We start from the raw sequence: 24,105 nt of genomic DNA on the forward strand, positions 1-24,105 counted from the left end.
AAAAAAAAAACAAATTCCTAACACGATGCAAAATAGGTGCTAGACATCCTAACCAAAAGGAGTCGCCAACTTGACAGCTTCACTACCATCAGGGGGAGCAAAGGGAAATGTGTTCGGATTAGAGCAGCTGGTGGAAGTCTGTACCACTAGGCTTTCTGGCGAGGGTTACTGTGAAAGAAAATCGGTGTCGCCAGGGGCAGGGTGATGGCGCCCAGCATTGTCTTGACTGCTCGGCCATAATAAGGTTTGGCCAATACACCCAACAATGTATCTTTTCGTGCCACATTAAAGGGTAGAATGGGTTCAGAAGATGTTTGCCCCAGTTGGAGGACTTCCATGAAGACTGTGGTTTTAACCTCCGTGCAAACTCATCACACGGATTAGAGTCATCATCTGAGTCATTCCCAAAAAGGGAATGAAGAGAGTGTTGCTGAGCCTGTGATAATCAAGTGCCAGAAGCAGTGTCTGATTGATTCAGGCGAGATGTCAATTAAAGGTCAGTCTGGCGTTGATTTGACATCAGGGAGCAAATGGAGCAGCTTCTTCCGGCGGCGAAGTCAGCATCGGCATTTGCGTTCCACGGGTTGGTGTGGGTTGTAGCAGCACAGTAGGAACAAATGCTGGATGCAAGATAAGTGTAGAGGGTCTAATTGGCAGGGAGTATCCCAGTACCCGGGGGTATCCCAGGTGGAAGGCCTCTTGGCTCCTTTGGGCCCGGAGACATGCCTGAAGGAGTCAGTATTCCACTTAAAAGTTTTGTTTCTTACGCCTACCTAACGATTTGGAGCGCAACGAAAACCGACCTCTGGAGTGGCTCAATTGACTCCTGTGACGGGAAAAGAGCAAACACTTGATTTGGGACCAGACTCGGAACGGATTATTTTTCTTCTTGGCGATGCAGTTTCACCTCGCATTCACGGATGGCCTTCGGGTAAATCAACGCATAGTCTTCACAGGCCTTGGAGTCAGGCATGCCTGATTGGAATGTGTCACAGACATTTATTTGGACCAGTCTCTAAAGGGCTTCAAACCTGTCATTTTAGGGGCTGACGTTCCTCACACACCGGAGAAAACTTGGAAATCTAGTAATCCTCTACCTCTGGATGGAGCACTTTGCACGACTTCATCAGGATACTGTCTTCTTATGGTATTTTATTGCCCAAGTAGCAAAACATTTTACACAACCACATCACACTTTTGTGGGACTAGTCCTATAAAAGTCTGAAAACTCTCACAATGTGCAGGCACTATACCACCCCACCCTGGAAACCCACAAAGTTGCTACTGTGGAAGGCAAGCGTTAAGGTCTTACCCAGGTGAAAAAGAAGTAACAGCCATGTATTTAATACAATGAATGCAGAAAGGAGGAGGGGTTAGTGATTCCCCCTCTTAAGAAAAAAAGTGTTTGTGTACCAATGAATATTTCTGACACTTATACTCATGCTTAATTTTCCACCTGGTTGAGAATCAGTATGGTTACACTATGTATCGGAGTTCTGCAACTATTGAAGAGTTCTCCTGAAATTATTTGTTAATTGCTTAAAGGTCATAGAAATAAATTAACAGATATCGGACTTTAAATAAAAAATAGCTTTGTGATTCAGGACCTCAGATACCAACTCCATCCCTTATTCCAGCCAAAACGTACCCCCCATATTATCTTTCAATCAAGATTTTACAATGAATTTCTCTTGCTGAAAAAGAAAGATGGGTTTTCCACTGATGAAAACCCCAACCCCCAATTTGCCCTGGACGTTAAGTTTGTTTTTTTCACTCTGCATTGCCTCGGTGGGCTGGAACCTCTGGAGGCCAACTTTCAGTGCAAGAGAGTGCTGCTGGTGCATCAGTCACGTTCTACCAGATTCTCAAGGTAACTACAACAGGCTACAGAGCGGGAGGAGTGAGGGGGGTTTTCAGGACAAAGATGAGAGAGCAAGGAGAAGGGGCTAGTTTTAACATTTTTGCCATGGCAACAAAACTAAGCATTAAAAAGATCCATGTATTGCAATTTGCTGTACTCTAACTTGGATAGCGTGGTTATCAGATCTGCTTTCCAATTCAACTGCAGCTCTTGAATATAAGAGTTCAAGAACTATTCTCAAACCCATGTAAAGCTATGTAAGCCCACTCAATATTTCTTTCTGGCAAATAACCAAATAACTACTGACTGGAATCATACAGAATTACAAAAAGTGAATATTCACAGCTCGTGCTGTAGAATAAGTTAATATTTCTGTGAGGTTTTGCAAAGGATAAAAACTGGCCAAAGTTTTTAAAGGGCTTTGCCATGTCAATGTAGCAGATAAGGGCCATATAACATCTAGGGTGTGTAGGTCTCTTTCTGCTACTGAATCTGGTTGCAGAAAGTGTACTGGAAGCTATACAGTCGGAGGTAAAAAAGAGATACTAGCTCGGGGAGAAATTTAGGACTAGTCCTGAGAGCTACTCTGAGAACATGAATGAATGCTTCCTGTAAGGTGAGTGCTTGCAGCTCCCTAATGCATTCAAGGGAATATATGGCCACTAAGAAGGCTACTGTCCAAGAGAGAAATTGTAAAGGGCAGGAGTGTAAAATTGAGAAGAGTGGCTCCATGAGCTTTGTGAGCACTTGAATGAGATTCTGCATGGGGGCAAGTGGTATTCTAGAAGGCATAACACTCAAGACCTTCCATGAAAGCTTTGACCATTGCCTGGTGTGCAGAGGTCTGTTCTGGCCTTGACTCTGTTAGAAGATCCGGTCTGAAAGCAACCTCTTGTAGAGGCTGATGGAAATTTCCAGGAGCTTGAAGGACCGGGGCCGCCTGACCCAAGTTGGAGCAGCCAAGATTAGCGTCATGGATGTTGGTCTCATCTTCTTTACCCTGGATGGGAGGAGTGGGAGAGGAGGAAAAGCATAAGCAAAAAACACCTGACAACTTCATGAGCACATCCACAGTGCATTGCCCATGGACTGTGGCTACCTTCAGGCGATGCTTGTACATTCAACATTTTTCAGAGTGGCTAACAGGTCTATGGGGGGTGGAGGGCAATGCTGCAAGTATGCATGTAGGATGCCAGGGTGGAGTTTCAACTCGCTGGGTTTTTCTGCTTCCTGCTGAGACATTCTTAAAAAACGTAGTCCATCCCAGGAAGAGCTGTATGTCATGGTCAATCGCTCAATGTCAGATCCCCTGCATTAGTGCTATGAGCTGGGGAAGCATGCATGCTGCCCTGTTTCCAGAAAAATGGCTTTGAAGGCTAGGTGTATCGCCAACTGCTCTGGGAAAATAATGTAGAGCCCTTGTGTTAATTTGCCCACTCCTGGCAAAGTCATGGAGTTGAAATAAACATCCAGCATTTAAGGGAGGTGTCTATAGTAACAGCCAGCTGCAGAACAGGATCTGATAAAGGCCTGCCCTGCAACAGGTTTTGCGGTACCGCCAATGCAGAGAGCAGTGAGTGCTGGCCTTTAAAAGCATTAGATCTTTCAAGAGACCATCCGACAGATTACTGCATTGCAAGGAACTCTTGTAGGGTGTGCATGTGGAGTCTGGTATGGGATACAATGGAGATGTACGAGGCCATCACCCCTAGGAGTCACTTCACGTTGTTGACAGCAAGCAACTGGGCTGAAAAAGAGGTTGCAGCTGCTGAAATGCCAACATCCTGGAAGAACGCTTTGCCTGTGACTGATCAGCACAAATCCTAGAAAGGGTTAGATGTATTGAGGTTGAAAGTGGGACTTGGTGGCATTTATGATGAACCCCAAGCTGTGGGGCAGGGAAACTGCTGCTTGAATGTGGGCTATGCATTGCTACCTGAAGGCGCTCTTGATGAGCCGATCGTCGTGATAGGGGGAACACACAAATGACCCCCCCCTCTTCAAAGCTTGGTAGCCTCCACTCCTAAGCACTTTGTGAAGCCTCTTGGAGCCACGGTGAGGACAAAAGTGAGCACTTGATTTTGTAGTGATGTCTGCTTACTACAAATCCTGCATTGCCCCTAGACGTGACTAGTGATGGGAGTCGAGTCACTGCTTGGAGGATGAACTCCTTTACTGGAGCCACCACTGCCCCATCCCTCCATTATCCATGTACGCGTCTTTCATATAACCTGTGGCACCTGCTGGTGGAAAGTGTGCTGCTGACTCTAATAGTCTGTGGCTGGTCAGGTGACATAGCCTTGGCTCCTACCCTGGGCTGCTACTTGCAAAAGGAACCTCTTGCCGATGGCGGGAACCCACCCACAGACTTGGCAATCTGTGTTTTTTGTAACATCAGATCAACCTAGACTTCAGGTTTGAACTTGAAGGGGCAAAGCCAGGCATGTCATCTGAGGAGGATGCCGGTGTGGATGCCGAGGAGGATGCCGGTGTGGATGCCGAGGAGGATGCCGGTGTGGATGCCGAGGAGGATGCCGGTGTGGATGCCGAGGAGGATGCCGGTGTGGATGCCGAGGAGGATGCCGGTGTGGATGCCGAGGAGGATGCCGGTGTGGATGCCGGTGTGGATGCCGAGGAGGATGCCGGTGTGGATGCCGGTGTGGATGCCGGTGTGGATGCCGGTGTGGATGCCGAAGAGGATGCCGGTGTGGATGCCGAAGAGGATGCCGGTGTGGATGCCGAAGAGGATGCCGGTGTGGATGCCGAAGAGGATGCCGGTGTGGATGCCGAAGAGGATGCCGGTGTGGATGCCGAAGAGAATGCCGGTGTGGATGCCGAAGAGGATGCCGGTGTGGATGCCGAAGAGGATGCCGGTGTGGATGCCGAAGAGGATGCCGGTGTGGATGCCGGTGTGGATGCCGGTGTGGATGCCGGTGTGGATGCCGGTGTGGATGCCGAAGAGGATGCCGAAGAGGATGCCGAAGAGGATGCCGGTGTGGATGCCGAAGAGGATGCCGAAGAGGATGCCGGTGTGGATGCCGGTGTGGATGCCGAAGAGGATGCCGAAGAGGATGCCGAAGAGGATGCCGAAGAGGATGCCGAAGTGGATGCCGAGGAGGATGCCGGTGTGGATGCCGGTGTGGATGCCGGTGTGGATGCCGGTGTGGATGCCGGTGTGGATGCCGGTGTGGATGCCGAGGAGGATGCCGGTGTGGATGCCGAGGAGGATGCCGAGGAGGATGCCGGTGTGGATGCCGAGGAGGATGCCGGTGTGGATGCCGGTGTGGATGCCGAGGAGGATGCCGAGGAGGATGCTGGTGTGGATGCCGAGGAGGATGCCGGTGTGGATGCCGTGTGGATGCCGAGGAGGATGCCGAGGAGGATGCCGAGGAGGATGCCGGTGTGGATGCCGAGGAGGATGCCGAGGAGGATGCCGAGGAGGATGCCGGTGTGGATGCAGAGGAGGATGCCGAGGAGGATGCCGGTGCGGATGCCGGCGTGGATGCAGAGGAGGATGCCGGGGAGGATGCCCAGAAGAACTGCTGGAAAGGAAAAGTCGGACTCATGGGGAATAATTCAAAGGCGAGGAATCTGCAGCTGGAAATCTCTATCAGAAAATACAATACCCACCAAACAGCCTTTTTTCGACTTACACAAGAAGCCTGACACCTATTCTAAAACACTATAGCCTTGAAAAAGCGCTAGGCCTGAGAGCCTGTTAGGTGGGAAAACATGTACTGGCTTTGAAGCAGAGGAGGATGCTGGCGGGGATGCCGAGGAGGATGCTGGCGGGAACGCCGAGGAGGATGCTGGCGGGGACGCCGAGGAGGATGCTGGCAGGGACGCCGAGGAGGATGCTGGCAGGGACGCCGAGGAGGATGCTGGCGGGGACGCCGAGGAGGATGCTGGCGGGGACGCCGAGGAGGATGCTGGCGGGGACGCCGAGGAGGATGCTGGCGGGGACGCCGAGGAGGATGCTGGCGGGGACGCCGTTGAACACTGTCTGTTGCATTGAGTGCACAATTAATGTTGGTGCGCGAGATGGTCTAGCCCTCAGACCCGGTCTCATTTCCCTGTCACGTCTGGCAGGTGCCTCACAAAACCGTACATCTATTCCCACTGAGCTGTTGCAGCTGGAGAGGAGTCCTACAGAATTGGCTATGCACCAGTGTGTCGCTGCCCCTATCGCCGTCATCGTACCCCCCAGCCTTAAGCCTCTTACTCTTCTAATCAGGCAGAGGGATGTCGTCTGTGACTTGAGCAATGGTTCACTTGCGAGTAGTCTGGGCCACCAGGGAAAACAGACAACTGTACTAAGCTGCTTAGTAGCACTGAAGTTATCAATATCATTGTTTACATAATGAATATGAGAAGTGCACTATGGTTGCACCAAGTCACTTCTGGGGACAACATCAGACCTGACATATAGACATTCTGGTGCTTTTAATCTTCTGTCCCAACATGTATTTAAGACTTTGTAAAACTGCTTCCACCCTGAACCAGAAGTTATTTGCAAAAATGTAAATAAATTATACAAAAGTGTGATATGCAAATTCACCCTAGACATCACTCTCTCCCATGCTTACCAACTGCTAATATATACATTGGTTGTTCAGTAAACCAATACATGTATAACCAAAGCTAAGCCAGTGAGGAAAAAGTGTTGAAAGTATAGGAATGCTATCACACATTCCCTCCATCTATACGCTAACAACTAACCATAAGAGTCTTCGTATTCATGCTTTTTCACTTCAGCAGAGGCATGACACAGCACAATATGAGAGCACAACTCTTGGGACTGGAGCACAAGACGAAACACTAACCATATAGACCACATGACAGAATCACTATTCTCATCCATAGCACTCCAACAGGGTAGTGTGCACCCCAGCAACAAATGAAACTTAGCACCTCATCAGAGGTAGAAAGCAATGTGAAAACACAACTCCCTACAATTCAGTACAAAAAGTGCCTGAGATAAAGCAGAGGTAATGGTAGGCACAGGCCAAAAAACAATGGGAATGAGGAGAGCAATGACAAACCAATTTTACGGGGTACTCGTTTGCAAAACATAAATCCCACTCTAGGTGAGGCACTCTAGGGGCACTTCTTGTATAACTGGTGTGTGAAATGGCCTACATTTCTGCCCTGCAAATGCCAGACTAGACTGCCTTCTACTGAACACAGCACAGTCAGTTCTGTTGCTACAACTAGTGTTAAACAGTCTGACTAGCTCAACTCTTCGGTCCTGTCTAAACAAAACTAGTGTTGTATTTACATATGTAACTCATGACCGTCTGTGTTCCGCTGCAGTAAGAACCATGGATCTAAGATATATAGGCTGACTTAAGTGTACATCTGAAAACACCTGTGGAACAAAGGATGGGTGAATGCTCAGTATTACATTGCTTTTGCCTAGGAGAGCAAAGATTTCTGAAGCTAAAAGTTCACAAATTATCCAGCCTTCACTGTTAGACAAAAAAACTGTCACAAGAAGTCAGACAGAAGCTCAAAGAATGCAAGGCTAAAAGAGTTTTGAGGTTTCACTGTGGAAGCAGATCTCTATTGTGTGGAAACACACGCAATCATGCACAGTCTCAAAAGGCGTAAAGGTAAATCCTGAAGTAAGTATTTTGACACATTTCTCCTACCAGGAAAGTTGAAACAATGTTGAAGTGTATTTCACAGGTGTCAAACACAAGTACTCATGCAATGCATCATGGAAGAAGCAGCCTAGTCCATTTGTTTTAATCACACTTTAATTCACATTTAAGCAATCAAGTGCTGGAAATCACCTGGTATGTTGCATGATTGTCACTCATCCGAGAAATGAATTTCTTCATTTGGAGGGTGCTTACATGCTCTTTTAAGTAGCTACACTGAAATATCAAAAAGTTTAAATGCAGTCCAACTGGCTCAGACATTCTACTGACTTCCTGGTGTTCAGAGTCGTAACTGTTTATACGGAAGAATCTTGTTCTGCTTCTGATAAAAGACACAACGAAGACTATAATTTGCTAGTCTGGGATCTCACAGTAAAGAACCTGCGATGGCTTCACCCAGTATATCTAAAAAAAATTTATAACACAAATTTATTGAGATTTTAACAGCAAATAACTAGAGTGCATACAGTGGAATTAGCATGTGAAGATACATAAGTGGCATCAACACAAGGTTATACTAAACGTAAGCAGTACTCACTATAAAAGCAATGTGTTCATGTTACGCCACAGGCAGAGGTGAATGTAAGCAGATGTAAGACTCCAGATCTTCAATCAGATGAAGAACAATCCCCTGTTAATGACACCACCCTCCTCAGATATTAGAACGTTTTTGGGGATATCTCCTGAATGTTTATACAGGGATCTCTAGGGTCGTACACTGTTCTAGCCCCTTTTTCCATGCTTGAAGGCACAGCAATACACCAACAAGCCACTCCAGTGGAGCGCCAGCTTGTATCAGTTCTTATCTATGTCCATGGTTACATGTAACTGAGATAATTTTGGGTCTTTGTTAAGCAGTCACTCCAGGTCACTGTGTGCTTCAGGAGAAAGAGGGAACTCAGACCTATTTAAATGACAGACTGGCCGCTGCCATTGGGGAGGGGACAGTGGGGGGGGGGGGGGGTGAGGGGGGGAAAGGAGAGCAAGAGCAAAAAATTCTCATTGAACGTTTTTATATACAAATACTGTAATGTACTCCGACCTGCAACTCTGTTATATACCTTTGGGAATATACTTAGTTGGTTCAATTTATCCTTCTTGTGACGCAGCACAGTTTTGAACCAGAAGCCTTCTAATAGTCACTTATTGGAACAAAGAGTAAGATCTGCTTGGAGTGAACCCAGTGTGAAAGGTAATGGTGTGCCTCATAGGACCCAGAATTTGCCCAAAGATACAGGAAAAACAAACTAAACAAAAGGGTACTCTTGTTGCCACATGTGCATATTTATGAATTACTAGGAGGATCAGAAAACAAAATCAAAAGAATCTACTTGGCATTAGAAATTCTCTAGCCTCCATGAATAACAAGGGGCCTCCGTTAATTTATATTAATCAGTCGGTTGCCTAGTCTTCTTGTGTTTGTCAGCCAGAAAGATGTGCGATTAATACTTAGACAGTTAAAATCAGGCGCATTGGGTGATGTCTGCTAACTCTTGTTTTTGCACTCATGTTCTCAAACTCCGTTAGGTCCACTCTCAAGATCATTATTCTTTCACTGAAACCAGGTGCTATTACAGTAGAAAGGAAAAGTGGTATTTCCAAGCCATTACTAAAATAGCTGCATTTAAACCCAAACTCTTGTAAGAAAAGTTGCATTCAAACTACAGGCTGATAGAGAAATATTGACCTATTACTCTTCTATATTAAGTCAAATTGTAGAGCGAGTTGTAGTCAAACAATTGGTTAGCTACTTGGAAGAATCAAACGGTCTAGACCAGTTTCCGTATGGGTGGAGGAACAAGCTGCTTTTGTTCTGTTCCTGGATGAGTTAAGACTGATCATGGATCAGGGTGGCTCTGCTTCACTCCTACTGCTGGATTTATCCATGGCATTTGATAAATTGGACCACAACATCATTTTTTTATGGTCTTAAGGAGCTAATTATGGCCTGCTCTGGTTCATTTTTGAAAGGCGGTACTCAAACCATAGCACATTCCACTTTTTGGGCCACTGGCACAGGAGAGGAGTTGTTGAGTCCCCTAGTGATCCTTGTTAGCTCCCATTTTGCTCAACATCTATATACAGCCTTTGCTACATCTGGTAAAATTATTTCGCTACTGTCTCATCTCCTATGTCAACGATACCTGGCTGAATTTCCTGCTCGATCAATCAACGCCAAACAACGCTAACATTTTGAAAACTGCCTCCTCACTGTCCAGAACATGATGTCTCACAATTTCTGTCAGTGAAACTAAGATCTTATTAATTGCCATTAACATCAAGCGATTGCATGAGTCTTTTTGGCCGAGCCCAACGGTTAACCCTCCATATATGGTTAAATCACAGGGTTCTATCCTTGGACTCCCAGATGAAATCATTTTCATCTGCTTGCTTCTTTTAAGTGAAAATGTGCAGGTGGTATAGCCTACATTTTATCTAGCATGGATTACTGTAACATTCTTTATTTGGGGCTTCCCAATTACTTTCTGATGTACAGATTTCAAAGGTTTGTTGCTGTTTGAGTAACCTGTGGCTTAACAATATCTGAACAGGTCTCACAAACCTTTAGATCACTTTACTGGCTCCTCGTTAAGCAAAGAGTGATCTTAAGACTGTCTTATGCACAAAGTTGATCAAAGCATGGAGAAATCTCCTCTTGTGTTTTGCTTCAATTAATACTAGCAATCAATGGTGCTGCTCTCCCAGTTATATTTTACAATAACCCGAACTAGGAAAACTAAAGTGGGAGGTACGTCGCTTTCCTGGCTTGGACCAAAGTTGTGGAACAATCTTCCTAAAGGGATTTAATGTATCATGTGTTAGTCTTCCTTAAGGAAAGCAGTGAAGAATCTCCTTTTCTCTTAAGCAAGTCATTCGTTATCCCATACGATTACACTCTGGTGTTATTCATTCAGTGCTAAAATTCCTTTGGTAGACAACATGCACTTTTTAACTTTTCATTTCAGCTGGGATTGGAACATGCAAATTACAGATCACAGGGCATCATAGCACAGTAATAGTTCACCAATATAGACCATGACCACATCAGTCGTAAAATATTTATGTATATGTTTCCGTCCTCCTCGGACCACAGAACATGTATTGTTGAATGTAACGAGCTTCTGAATCAACCCCTGAGGTATCTGTAGTGAAGGCGGTTTGGCAGTTGGGTGGACTCTGATGAGGCTGAAAGCATAGACCTCCCAAGGCAGAGGTAAGAAGTGCAAGAGTGCCAGAAAATACATTTGTCTTGAGGTTCAATGCTGTGATACCGTTGAGAAATACATATAGCTATAATTCTAGCATTTTTAGTTTGTTATTAAAATCTGGAGAGAAAACAGGAGGTCCTTGAGATCCACATATCTGTAGAATTATCAAGCCAAGATCAAGGTTGGGGACTACAAACTGATACATTAAACCAGGTCTAAAAATGCACATTGTGCCTACCAGTGCTCCAATAAATTATAGCCAAATCTTGGGTTTCACAGTCGATAAAATTGAACATGAACCTTGGTTGAGTGTGGGGCTTCCCCAGCAATCAGTGACTGGAGTATCCTTCCCTACACGATTCAGGATGACCTAATAGAAAACAAGAATGATGGAAAACCTGTTTCACGGCAAATTATTTCATCAGTAAATGTGGACTGTAAATAGTAAACGATTTTAATGAAGAATCAGGCTTTGAATAATTGAAAGATACTTGAATAGTTAGGCGAAGGAAGGGAGGTAATGGAGAGAATTTCCAGTCACTATTTCATTTTTTAGCAGTTTCATTATATTATCTGTTACAAAACAAGTCCTAGGTGTTAAAAAGAAGATAAATAACATGAAGCTGCACTTCCTAAGTCAAGGGGAAACAAAGAACTACCGACTTTAAAAGCAATCTCTGTTGCTTTATTGTTAACATCTTTGACCAGAAGCTGCTGCTCCTCTTTTTGCTATCTCCAAAAAAATCAAACAAAGCTGAACTTTTTGAATTCCAGTCCATCACATCCAAGACACATGCCGTACCTAGTAACAATATGGAAGAATAAAAGGTCAAGCGCAGTTCCTATTAAATGATCTAATTTAGGCATTTCCTGTTGAGGTTCAGAATGTAGAAGTACATATTTTTCTCTTTGAAAAGCAACTCAACAGAATGAACTTTTTTGTTAAAACTCTACAGATAGCAAGAGTAGATTAGTGAAGGTCAGGAAATTTTGAATTTTAAAATGTTAGGGGTATTTCATCTGGTCTCTTGATAGAGACACATTAGTGACTTACATTTCTGAATGATCTTCCGAACCAGCAGGTCTATTGTTATTGAAGGCAAATATCTTGTCTAAAGGAGTCCAGCTTATGAAGTAATCTCAGTTCAATAATAGATTTGGAATAACAAAAATCTATTTTCTGAACTGAAATTTTGTAATTTGCTCTCCTTTACAGAAGGACTTTAATTAGTAGGAAGACATGATGGAAGGATTAGACGACCCTAAAAACACAACCCCAGTAATAGCACCACTGATATGTCAGGAATCTTAACAACAGGAAGAAGCTAAGACTAATGCAATGTGTTGCACACTTTTTTCTTCAAAATACCACACATCACAACCTTCAAGTTTTTGTAGACTAATTATGTAGAACATGATACCAGTCTACATGGTGTCAAAGAGCTGCTTAGGCTGAGTTTACTGTCGGATGATGACAGACTACGAAACACACAATAGATGAGATGGGTCTTTAGCACACATTCAGTGAAACAAAAAAACACATCTCTATGAATAAATGTGCGAGTATACTGGCAAGAGAGGGGTTATAGAGCGTCCTGTATCTCTACAGGTCCATAAATCAAAGAGTAGCAGCACATATTGTGTTGTGCACAGTTGCTTAACTTTTTAATGATCTTTCTGTTGGATCCTCTATTTAGCAGCAGATTTCTCACTTTTGAATACCACCAGACCGCCTACTGATTACGAAAACTCTGAATTGCTCGGCGGTACCAGTAGGTGCCACTGGCTCCATCTTGGCGCCAGATACAGCACAGGTGTGACTGGTGCTATACAGCAACACTTTGAAGCCCTGATGTAATTTCCTTGTCCACTTTTTTCCAGCCCTTAGAGACCGAGATGAGTACAGCATTAAATAAAGAGTGAACCTGCAGTGCAACAACTAAATTAGAATCTTTCTAAAAGAGACGGTCCAGGATCACCCTTCAGAATGGGAAGGCGGAGAGGATCAGTGAGGAATCATCAGGTAGCTATATTATTCACCAGAAAGATTAATACCAAAGGTAAGCCACTGTTTTTTTCTGATTTATAAGTAGTCCTGTAGTTTTACCTTTTGAATCAATGCCAGAGCAGCACCCTGTCCCAGGAGTGGGGTCTGAAGGAGTGGTCAGACAAGGAAATCCTGCAGCATGGATTGAGTAATATGTCCATTCCTTCTGACTTTTGAATCCAATTCCTTGTGCTTAGCAAAACTGTGATGTGAAGCCCATTTTACCACTTGACAAATCTCTACTATGGGTATACCCCTGGCCATAGGAGATGTTGAAACCTTCACTTTGGAGGTATGAGCAGATTCCTTCAGGAGGTTTCTTCTTAGTAAGTTCATAACAGATTTTAAGGCAGAGGAATATTTATCGTGATAGGGTCCTCTTCTGAACTATGTTGCCCTACTTGGTGAATACATATCCTGCAAAGAACTTCTTGTCAGACCTGAACTCTTTTGTTCCGCCAATGAAAAAGCAGACTGCCCTACAAGGATCCAGGCATTGTAACCTCTCCTCCTCTTTGGTGAGATGGAGAATAGGAAAAAGGGTAGGAAGAGTAATGGACAGCCTAATATGAAAAGGGGTCACCACCTTGGACAGAAAAGCAGATACCTCTCTCAGAACCAATTTATCTGGGTAGAAACAGGTGAAGAGTGAACCAACATGCATCATTTGCAGCTCATTGACACTGTGTTGAGATGATGGCTACTAACAACAAGGTTTTGAGAGTCATACGTTACAACTGGAAACTGTATAGGGGTTCAAGCAGAGCTCCATTCATAAATGTCAGAAGGAAATTAAGGTCCCATTGATGCATAACAAAAGGTGCAGGTAAAACATTTATGTAAGCTCCTTTAAAAATCTTTAAAAATTCAGGGACCTAAACAAAGATAACTGATGAGGCAGGCCAATGAACGTCAAAAGGTCTGCAATGTAACCTTTCACTGTGCTCACCACTGAACCGTGCTGAGTTAAAGAGAGAAAAATCTAATATCTGAAGGAGTGCCTTCAAGGGATCCAGCTTCTCATTTGCACATTAGGCAACAAAGTGGATCTACCATCTGGCATAAACCACCTTTGTAGCGGGGCAGACAGCTGAAAGGTGAACATTGAACACCTCTGAAAATAGGAAAGAGGAGCTGTCCCTGCTCCATCTCCGGCCATGAAAGTAGAGGCTCCTGAGGCTGGGGTGCAGATGCTGCCCCTCCAACCGGGAAAGCAGATCTGCTCTGAAAAGTATTTGGGGCAGAGGACAGAGAAAGCAGTAAGAGATCTGCACACCATATTCGCCATGGCCATTCTTGGGCAATGTGTTGTCTTGGGCCCAGTTCTGGTACAATATTCTTAACACCTGAGAAATGTAGGGTGTAGCCAAGTAGAAAATTCAAATCACCCGAAACACATCCCCGAAGGTTCCTTGCAAAATAAACTACAGGGAACAAAATTGTGGGCAGTGCACATTTTGTGAGTAGCAAAGAGGCTCAACCAAGGAATGTTCCACAGGGCAAAGATGACCTGGACAACCTCCAGATGACACCACTTGTGGTCGGCAGGACAATGCAGACTCTGGTGTTCAGGGAACCTGCCAGACAGATGGCAACCAGACAGATCTCATGTACTTCCACCTAGACCTCAGAGCTTCCTGGCAAAAAGCTGAGCCCCCCCCTCACACCTCCTTCTTGTTGACATACCACATTGTGTCTACTTTGTCTATCAAGACCTGAATTGTTGAACTGCAAAGGGAGAGCAGGGCCAGATGAATTTCCAACAGCTGAAGCCGGTTGAAATGTAATACTGTCTGTCTGGCAACTAGAATTTTCTGACCTCTAGTTGCTCCAAAGCACCCCCATCACAAGGTGGATGTGTCTGACATTACTGTGGCAACTGGTGAGAAAAAGGGATTTCCTTGCACAAGGTTCTCCTCTACCGAACACCATAGTAAGTTATTTCCCATGGGGGGGGTGGGGGCGGTAGCTCCTGATGATGTCTGACAGCTTTCCCCCAAGCTAGAACAACTGTATTTTGGAGAGCCTTCATGTGCAAGCACACGTGTGGAACCAGTAGAATGCATGAAGCCATCAGACATAGCAGGTGAAGAACCTTCAGGGCTGAACTTGAGTTCCCTTCTGAAACATCAATCATATCCTAAACATCTCAGCCTTTAAGTGGTCCAACATCAGCTGCTCAAGCGCAACTTGGGCAGCCAACCGTCGAGATAGGGAAACATTGAGACCTGTGCAAATGTTCTGAAACCGAAACAATCACCTTGGTGAAGACCCTGGATACCCGATGTCCGCCTATCACGGAGGACCGCAAATCCGTAGGGGTGGAATTTACCACGAACCCTCCAAGGTACCTCTTGTATGACAACAGGATCAGTATGTGAAACATTTTCCTGTAATTGAAGGGCTACCAACCACTTTTCCTAATTTTAAACTGAATTTCTGAAGTCAATGTTTTAAAGACAAATATCTAAACATTAATAAACTTGAACTGAATTTGAACACACGTCCTCTTCCAGAACCAAATGTATTTGTGCCTGAGACAGAATCTTGAATTTTCTTGTGAATTTACAAGCTGAAGAGACTGAGGTTGAGGATCAGGTGCAGACTGATGCCGTTTGGAATCAAGTAGTACAGGGAATAGCATCCCTGGTCAATTTCCTGCTCTGGCACCAACTCCCAACTGCCCCTCTCTGCGACGGGGCTGTTGCCTTCTGCTGCAGAATCCAACGGTGATTCTTCAACTGAAAGGAGCATGGGGTGGGGCGGGGGGCTTGGGAGATGCCTGTTGGAAGGGAAGGAGAAAGCCTTTTTTCGATAATCTGTAAAACCCACTGGTCCATCACAACGGCTCTTTAGGCCTGTAGATATGACAAGAACCTCCCTCCAATTGGCTGAGTGCGTTCCCTTAAGAGAAAACTAATGAGGTTTTCTCAGTTGTGCAGGGGATGAGCTTCTGGGCCTGTCTCCCACCTAGGCTTGCCACAGCCTCTGCTCTGCCTAAAAAAATTGGTTAGGCTACGGGAGGGGCTCAGAGAGCTGGTGCTGGAGTATCCTGCAAACATTCTATACTGCCTGTGAAAATCACATGCTGCAGATGCCAGGCCCAAAGACTGGGCAGTTGTCATAGTTGTAAAATGTTCAAAGGCTGAAACCGCTTTGCCTACAAAAAGGTAAAAAATGTCAAAAGGAATAACCATCAGACTAGTCTGAACAGCACCAAAAAAGCCAATGGAATGTTGATGGCAGATCTTCTGAGTGCAGTGGAGGACGTCATGGCCATGACCACCGAATCTAGAGTGTCCAGGGCTATCCCTAAGGATCTGGAAAGATGCATCTATGCTGTCCCTGACCACCTCAGCGAAGTTGTCCTTCAGGTGCTCAGGCAGATTTGGCACCAGCATGGTTGCCATCTCCCACAGAGTATCTGTATATTTAGAAAACAGGCATGTGGCATTTAGGGATTTTGGCTCCAGACTGAAAATAATTTTGCTTATGGGTTTCCATTTTTTTAATTCCCTGTAGAGAGGGCCATGAGAAACATACTAGGGTTCTGCTAAGTGCATAAAGATGCCTGCACAACTAGACTCACCATTGAAAGATTAATGGAAATAATTCTATGTCTTTTGTCAATGGCCAATATCAGTCAATACGTTTCTTAACTGGCAAATTGGATGTTTGCTTGTTCCAGGACGCTTTTATGGGCTCCAAGAGAACACCATTAAATAGGAGTGGTTTGGCTGCAGCTGAAGCAGGCAGCAATACTTGCATCAAAATATTTGGCATGGCATCCACCACTACAACTGCAATTCTAGCACTTCAGCTGCTGTCTTTGGAACATAACTGAATGAGGCCATTCCCGGGGAGCAGATCCTGAAGGACACACCATGTCCACATGAGGTGATGCGTCCAGACCACAGACATTTTGTAGCGTAAAGTAGCATGCGGTTTGTGAGTCGACAATAGGGAGCAAGTTGAGAGGCTCACTGCGGTCGTCATCATCATGTGGGATTATTTGCAGTATTTGGATTAGATAAGAATCTGTCCCGAACAGATACTCCACTGTCTGCCAGTGTTTTTTTGGCGCAGGACCAGACTGGGTACTTGTCCTATACCAGCCTTTTTCCGTAAGGTATTTCGTCTCCCTTCTGGTTAGCATGAATATTGATTCTGAATGCGGTGAGGGGCCTTGAGGAGAAGCTAGTGTTGGTGCTTGATCCGGCATTGGAGCAGGAGCTACATGCAGAGTACTGGGCACCTGGGTAACTCTTGCTGCACCACATGGGTATGTTTTGGGACGAAATGTGGTCTGTCTGGTGCCAAGGGAAATCCTACCGGTGGTATCCCAGTTCCATGGGGCTCACTGGCAAACCAGTGACAGAAACAATGCCAGTAAGGCATATAGGGACTGCAAGGGATCAGAGTGTGGTTCTGGAAACTCTAGATAGAATAGGAAGGGCATACAAGCATCAGTGCTGAACACATCGGGGATGGAGAAGGAACATAAGGAATATGCTACTTACCAGTATGCATCTGTTCTTGGCATGTAGAGCTGCAGAGTTGTACACTTAGCATAGGTCGCCATCTGGTGTTGGGCCCGGATGTTTGCAGTTTGTTTTTGTTCTTGGACAGTCTTTGGAAGTCACGAGTTTGGTGACTCCTCCTTCGGTCCGTACTGCGCATGGGCTTCGGCTCCATCCTCAGATTGTTTTTCGCCAACAGGGAAATGATGGAGCGTAGTAATAACAGTGAGAAACCCATGTGTTGTATCTAAATAAGATGTACTGGAACGGATACAGGTAGCCGGGGAGGCGGGTGGGCGTGTACAACTCTGCAGCTCTACATGCCAAGAACAGATGCATACTGGTAAGTAGCATATTCCGTTCGAGGCATAATAGCTGCAGATTGTACACTTAGCATAGATTATATAGCAGTACCCAACCTTAGCGGCGACCACCGGTATCCGTTGCAGCTGTTTGAAAAAGTGTCTTTAGTACAGCCTGGCCCACCCTAGCTTGCTGCTTGGAATGCACATCTACACAGTAGTGTTTTGTGAAGGTGTGCGGTGTAGACCATGTGGCTGCCTTGCAGATGTCATCTAAGGGTATATTCCCTAGAAAAGCCATAGAAGCCCCTAACTTTCTTGTAGAGTGGGCTTTAGGGGGAACAGATAATGTTCTCTTTGCCTTTTGATAGCAAATTTGTATGCATTTTACAATCCACCTAGCTATCCCTGATTTTGAAATGGGGTTGCCTTTATGTGGTGGAGAGAAGGAAACGAACAATTGTTTAGTCTTCCTGAAGGGTTGCGTTCTTTGTATGTAGTATAGTAACGCCCTTTTTACATCAAGTGTGTGTAAGGCCCTTTCTGCAACAGATTGGGGTTGCGAGAAGAAGACAGGTAATTCCACTGATTGATTGAGGTGGAAGGGGGAAATGACTTTGGGCAGAAACTTCGGATTTGTGCGAAGTATGACCTTGCTGTGATGCATTTGTATGTAGGGTTCCTGTATGGTGAACGCTTGTATTTCACCAACCCTTCTAAGGGAAGTGATAGCTACAAGGAAAGCTGTTTTCCAGGTGAGAAACTGTAGCTCACATTTGTGCATTGGTTCGAAGGGCGGACCCATTAGTCGTGTAATAACTAAATTTAGATTCCATACAGGGGAAGGTGGTGCCCTGGGAGGAATTACTCGTTTAAGGCCTTCCATGAAGGCTTTAATAGCGGGCACTCTGAAGAGTGATAAATGCTGCCTGTTTTGTAGATAAGCAGCGATCGCTGCTAGGTGTAGGCGTATGGATGAATATGCCAGGTTACACCTGTGAAGATGGAGCAGATAGCATATGATGTGCTGTATGGATGCATCTAGAGGGTTGATTGTATTGTTGCGGCAGTAAATTACAAATCTTTTCCACTTTGCGGCATAGCATGCTCTAGTGGTAGGACGTCTGGCTTCCATGATGATGTTCATACAATCAGGGGGAAGGTTAAGGTATCCGAATTCTAGGATTTCAGGAGCCAGATCGCCAGGTTGAGCTGAGCTGGGTCCGGGTGCCTGATTTCTCCATGGTTCTGGGTTAGGAGGCATGGGGATAGATGCAGTTTTTGATGTGGTACCACTGACAGTTGTAGTAGCGTGGTGTACCACGGCTGCCTGGCCCACGTCGGAGCTACCAGAATGAGTGTGAGGGAGTGCTGTTGTAGCTTCCTGACCACTAATGGAATTAGTGGGAGAGGTGGAAAGGCGTATGCAAATCTGCCTGACCAGTCCATCCATATCGCATTGCCCTTGGACAATGGGTGTGGGTATCTGGCGGCGAAGCTTGGGCATTTTTTGTTTTCGTGGGTGGCGAAGAGGTCTATCTGAGGATGCCCCCACTGTTGGAAGAATGGGTGAAGAACTTGTGGATGCAGTTCCCATTCGTGTATTTGTTGCGTTTGTCTGCTGAGCAGATCTGCCATGGTGTTTTGTACGCCTGGAACGTGCTGTGCCAGGAGAAAGATGTTTTGAGGAATTGCCCATCTCCATATGCTCTGGGCTGAGCGGGAGAGCTGGGGAGAGTGTGTCCCCCCCTGTTTTTGGATATAATACATTGCAGTCATATTGTCTGTGCGAATGAGGACTGCTTTGCCCGAAATCTGTTTTTGGAAAGATTTTAGGGCTAGAAAGATCGCCAAGAGCTCCAGATGGTTGATGTGGAGCGATTTTTGCTGTGGCGTCCATAGACCTTGCATGGTGAGGTGTAGAAGGTGCGCTCCCCAGCCGGAGAGCGATGCGTCCGCTGTTAGAGTCAGTTGAGGAACCGGGTCCAGGAACGGCCGCCCTTTGGAAAGGTTTGTGGTGTTCCACCACTGCAGAGAGTGATGTGTGCGGCCGTCCACCAACACCAGATCCGTCAGCTGACCCTGGGCCTGGTTCCACTGTTGTGCTAGGCACTCTTGAAGTGGACGCATGTGGAGTCTTGCATGGGGCACTATGAAAATGCAAGACGCCATCATTCCTATGAGCTTCATAAACACTCTTGCTGGAAGAGAGTGCTGAGGAAGGAATGTTTTGCGTAAGGCTTGAATGCTTGTGATTCTGGCTGAGTTTGGATAGGCAATACCCTTGGAGGTGTCTATAGTGGCCCCGAGGTATTGCTTTGCGTGAGATGGTATGAGGTGGGACTTTTGGTAGTTCACCGTGAAGCCTAGCTGGTGGAGCAGTTGGATGGTGCTGTTTGTATGCTGCACACATTGGTCGTAGGACGCGGCTTTTATCAGCCAGTCGTCTAGGTAAGGGAAGACGTGAATATGTTGACGTCTGAGGTGTGCTGCTACTACTGCTAGGCATTTGGTAAACACCCGTGGTGCGGTGGTGACCCCGAAGGGGAGAACCATGAATTGGTAATGCTGCCCGTCCACCACGAACCTGAGGTATTTCCTGTGAGAGGGGTGTATTGGAATGTGAAAGTATGCGTCTTTCAGATCCAAGGTTGTGAGAAAGTCTCCCTGGCAGAGGAGTGGGAGGACTTGTTGTAGAGTGACCATGTGAAAATGGTCTGAGTGTATGTAGGCATTTAGAGGCCGGAGGTCCAGAATGGGTCTGAGGGTCTCGTCTCTCTTTGGTATTAAGAAATATAGAGAGTAGACCCCTAGATTTCGTTGTTTGACGGGGACCTGCTCTATAGCATGTTTTTGCAGGAGTGAAAGTACCTCTTGTTTGAGCAGTGTGGAATGTTCTTGAGACATTGGACGGTGCCTTGGTGGGATATTGGGTGGGGTAGATGTTAGCTCTAGACAGTACCCTGACCGAATGATTTGGGTCACCCATTTGTCCGATGTTATGGACTCCCATACGTGGATAAAGTTTTGTAGTCTGCCCCCGACCGGAGTGGAATGGTCTGGGGGGAGCGGAGGGGAGTCATTGTGCAGGGGGGTGGCAGAACGGGTGTTGTTGGTTTTGCCCCTGCCCTTATTGTTGTTACCCCTGTAACCACCTCTCTGATTGCCCTTTGAAAAGGTATTTTGAGGAGGGGACTTGTAGGAGGTAGAGGCGTTATCGGTGGAGGAGCCTCTACCTGTGCCACGAAAGGACGAGCGTCGAAAGGAACGTTTGGAGGCTTGTGTTTGGAGTGCCCCCATAGACTTTGCTGTGTCTGTGTCTTTCTTCATCTTTTCGAGCGCTTCGTCTACCTTTGGCCCAAAGAGTGTTTCCTGGTCAAAGGGGTGATTGAGTATGGATGCCTGGACTTCAGGTTTGAACCCTGAGATCCTGAGCCAGGCGTGGCGGCGAAGCAGGACACTGGTATTTATGGCCCTAGAAGCAGTGTCGGCTGCATCGAGGGCACACTTAATGGAGGTGTTTGTGATGAGTTTACCCTCCTGTATAAGGTCATGAGCCTTGTGCTTGTATTTTTCTGGAAGGTGCTGCATAAGAGCCTCTAGTTCGTCATAGTGTGCTCTATCATATCGCGCAAGCAGTGCTTGTGTGTTTGCAATGCGCCACATGTTTGCAGCTTGGGAGGCGGTGCGTTTACCAGACGCGTCCAGAAGTTTAGATTCTTTGTCTGGCGGTGGGGCATCTCCTGAGGATTGGGAGTTAGCCCGCTTTCTAGCTGTGGAGACAACTAGGGAATCTAGGGGAGCAGGGCCCTTGATGTAAGCAGGGTCTGTGGGTGCCGCCTTGTACTTCTTCTCTATTCTAGGGTTCAGTACTCTGGCTCTGACAGGGTCTTTGAACACCTCTGTAGCGTGCTTGGTGACACCCTTAAGCATGGGTAAAATGGAAGTAGATTTGTCTTGTATATCAAATGTATCCAGTAGGAAGTCTTCTTCTACTGGTTCACTGTGCATGTCCACCCCATGGTAGTGTGCTGCTCTCTGCACTAAATGATGAAACCCTAAGGAGTCCTCTGGAGGAGACGGCCTTGATGGGTATAGGTCGTCCTGAGGTACATTGGGTATATCAGGGTTATTGTAATCCTCCCATGGATCTGGGGTCCCTGGTGGAGTGGGATCCATTGGGGCGTCCGCCGGGTAATTGTCCGGATCCCCATCATCCGGATCTGGGGATGGGGCCGGATCGTAGTGAGGTAAAGGTGGCGGAGACTTGTGAGGTGGAGGCGGTGGAGGAGGTGGAGTGGGTAGGGGAGGCGGTGGTGGGGAGGGTACTCTGAGGGGAGAAGTAGCAGAGTCCTTCCTTTTGGGTGGAGGAGGAGGAGCCGGAGCATCAAGGCGTCTTTTCTTGGTAGTTAAAGTCAAAAGCCCAGTCTTTGGATCTTTGGACAAAGTCTTTTGTAAAGGGTCTGGTGTAAACAGAGCCAACGGTGTCGAGTCGTCTGTCGGCACCGGTGATTTCGGAACCGGGGGTTTCGATGGTCTGTGTGCGCCATGCTTTTTTGAGGTCTCCGGGTGTTTCGGCGTTGAAGGATGTTTCGGCGCCGGAGCGTCGGTGCCGACAGATTTGTGTTTGTGTTTGGTCGGCACCGAGTGTCCAGGCTTCGGCACCGGTGGTTTCGGAGTCGAGCTGGATTTTGCAGTCTTCGGTGCCGGATGCTGTTTTTCGGCACCGGGTGTCGGCTGGCTCAATCCCGAGCTGCCATGAGACTTTGGGTGCTTCGACACCGGGCCCGAAGGTGGGGTGATCGAAGTTTTGGTTTTGGTTTTGCCCAGGCCGGCAGGCGAGGGAGTAACCTGAGTCTCTTTGGTTTTCGGCGCGGGGGTGGGAGGGGGCATAGTACTCACGGCCCGCTGCGCTGGTGTAACGTCCTCCACGTCGTAGTATTCGTCGGCCTCGGAAGCGCTGACGATGTCTTCCTCCTGCTCGGTGTGTGTTTGCCCCGAAGCTTCGGCGTCGTCTCCGAAGATGTCCGGTGGAGCTGCCGAGGATGAGTGCGCCATGGTGCGTCGAGCTCTTCGATCTCGGATGGTCTTCTTCGATCGAAAAGACTTGCAGGCGGGGCAGTCTCTAGCCTCGTGTTCCGGAGAGAGGCAAAGGTTACACACCTGATGGAGGTCGGTGTGGGGAAATTTAGACCCACATTTTGGGCACTTTTTGAACGGAGTCCTTTCCATCGGCCGGGACCGGAGTCGCGGAGGGCCCGAAGGCCGGTGTCGATGTACGGGATGGAGAAAAGTGCCGCTTCGAGAGATGAAGATGATGAAGGAACTCGAAGAATCGAGGATTTTCCGTCGAGGCTGGAACCGTAGAAGTTCGAAGCCGGAGCACGAAGTATCACATCCGAGCCCGATGGCGGAAAAAAACAATCTGAGGATGGAGCCGAAGCCCATGCGCAGTACGGACCGAAGGAGGAGTCACCAAACTCGTGACTTCCAAAGACTGTCCAAGAACAAAAACAAACTGCAAACATCCGGGCCCAACACCAGATGGCGACCTATGCTAAGTGTACAATCTGCAGCTCATATGCCTCGAACTTCTGGTTCCAGCCCGGAGTTAGCGGAGGTTCATCCAGAATGTTGGCAACCAGCTCCAACAAAGAATGAATCATCTAAAGGTGGGGAACTCTTGAGCAGGAGCGACACTTAGGAGAGGAGTCTTCATCTTTTTTCTTCTTGTGCTTCCTTCTCTTCGGATTTTGATGAAGGACACAAATGAGACCTTAACAGTGACTATCTATTGCGGAGCAGACTTTACAGTTTATCAATTTTGCAGGAAATTTAAGACATGGCTTTTCACCTAGTCTTGGTCCCTGCTGCTCCTGCCTTTCAGTGCCAGGATACCGTCCTGGATGAGTCGTGTGCTCTACAAATACCAATAACATAATATTGCGGGCAACATGAAACGTTTTGCCTCCCCTTAATCGCTCTGGCATGTATTAGGCTGCACTGGTCGATCAACTTTGAGTTGTGCTTAGGTCTGAAACACAGACCTTGTGAAGTTCTGATATGGACATCAGTCCGTAACAGAAGATATACGGCTTAAAAACTAATTTTTGGGAGACACCCTTAGCCTGCAAAAATAGACAGATTTCTTCTGTGAAAAATCTCACAGAGCGCAATCATTAAAGGCTATGGAAAGAAGTGAACTGGCATCAGTGCGCTGAACCAAGAGCCGAGATGCAGCCAGTTCCACCTACTGGGGTGTGAGAGCTATTGAAATGTTTTTGGATCCAGCCTAGAGCCTGAGAATATTCAAAAGGTGAGAAATCTGCAGGTGGAAGCATAAATCAGAAATTAACGTTTCATGAAGATTTAAAGTCTATAATGTCAAAATTTGAATATGGTCACTAAACATTTTCAAACATTGTAACAACTTTCAATAATGTATCACTCCAGCTCCCACTCACCAAACCCAAGGAGAAGGAAAGATGTGAAAGATAAACTGC

General features: G+C 46.5%; 1 protein-coding gene across 15 annotated transcripts in view; it reads right to left on the reverse strand.

The window, feature by feature from the left end:
- MYCBP2 (MYC binding protein 2) overlaps positions 1–24,105 on the reverse strand; it is a 1,771,217-nt gene that overhangs the window by 1,426,251 nt on the left and 320,861 nt on the right. The window lies entirely within an intron of this gene.

The sequence above is a fragment of the Triturus cristatus genome, chromosome 8 (assembly GCF_964204655.1).
Source record: "Triturus cristatus chromosome 8, aTriCri1.1, whole genome shotgun sequence".
Classification (NCBI taxonomy): domain Eukaryota; kingdom Metazoa; phylum Chordata; class Amphibia; order Caudata; family Salamandridae; genus Triturus; species Triturus cristatus.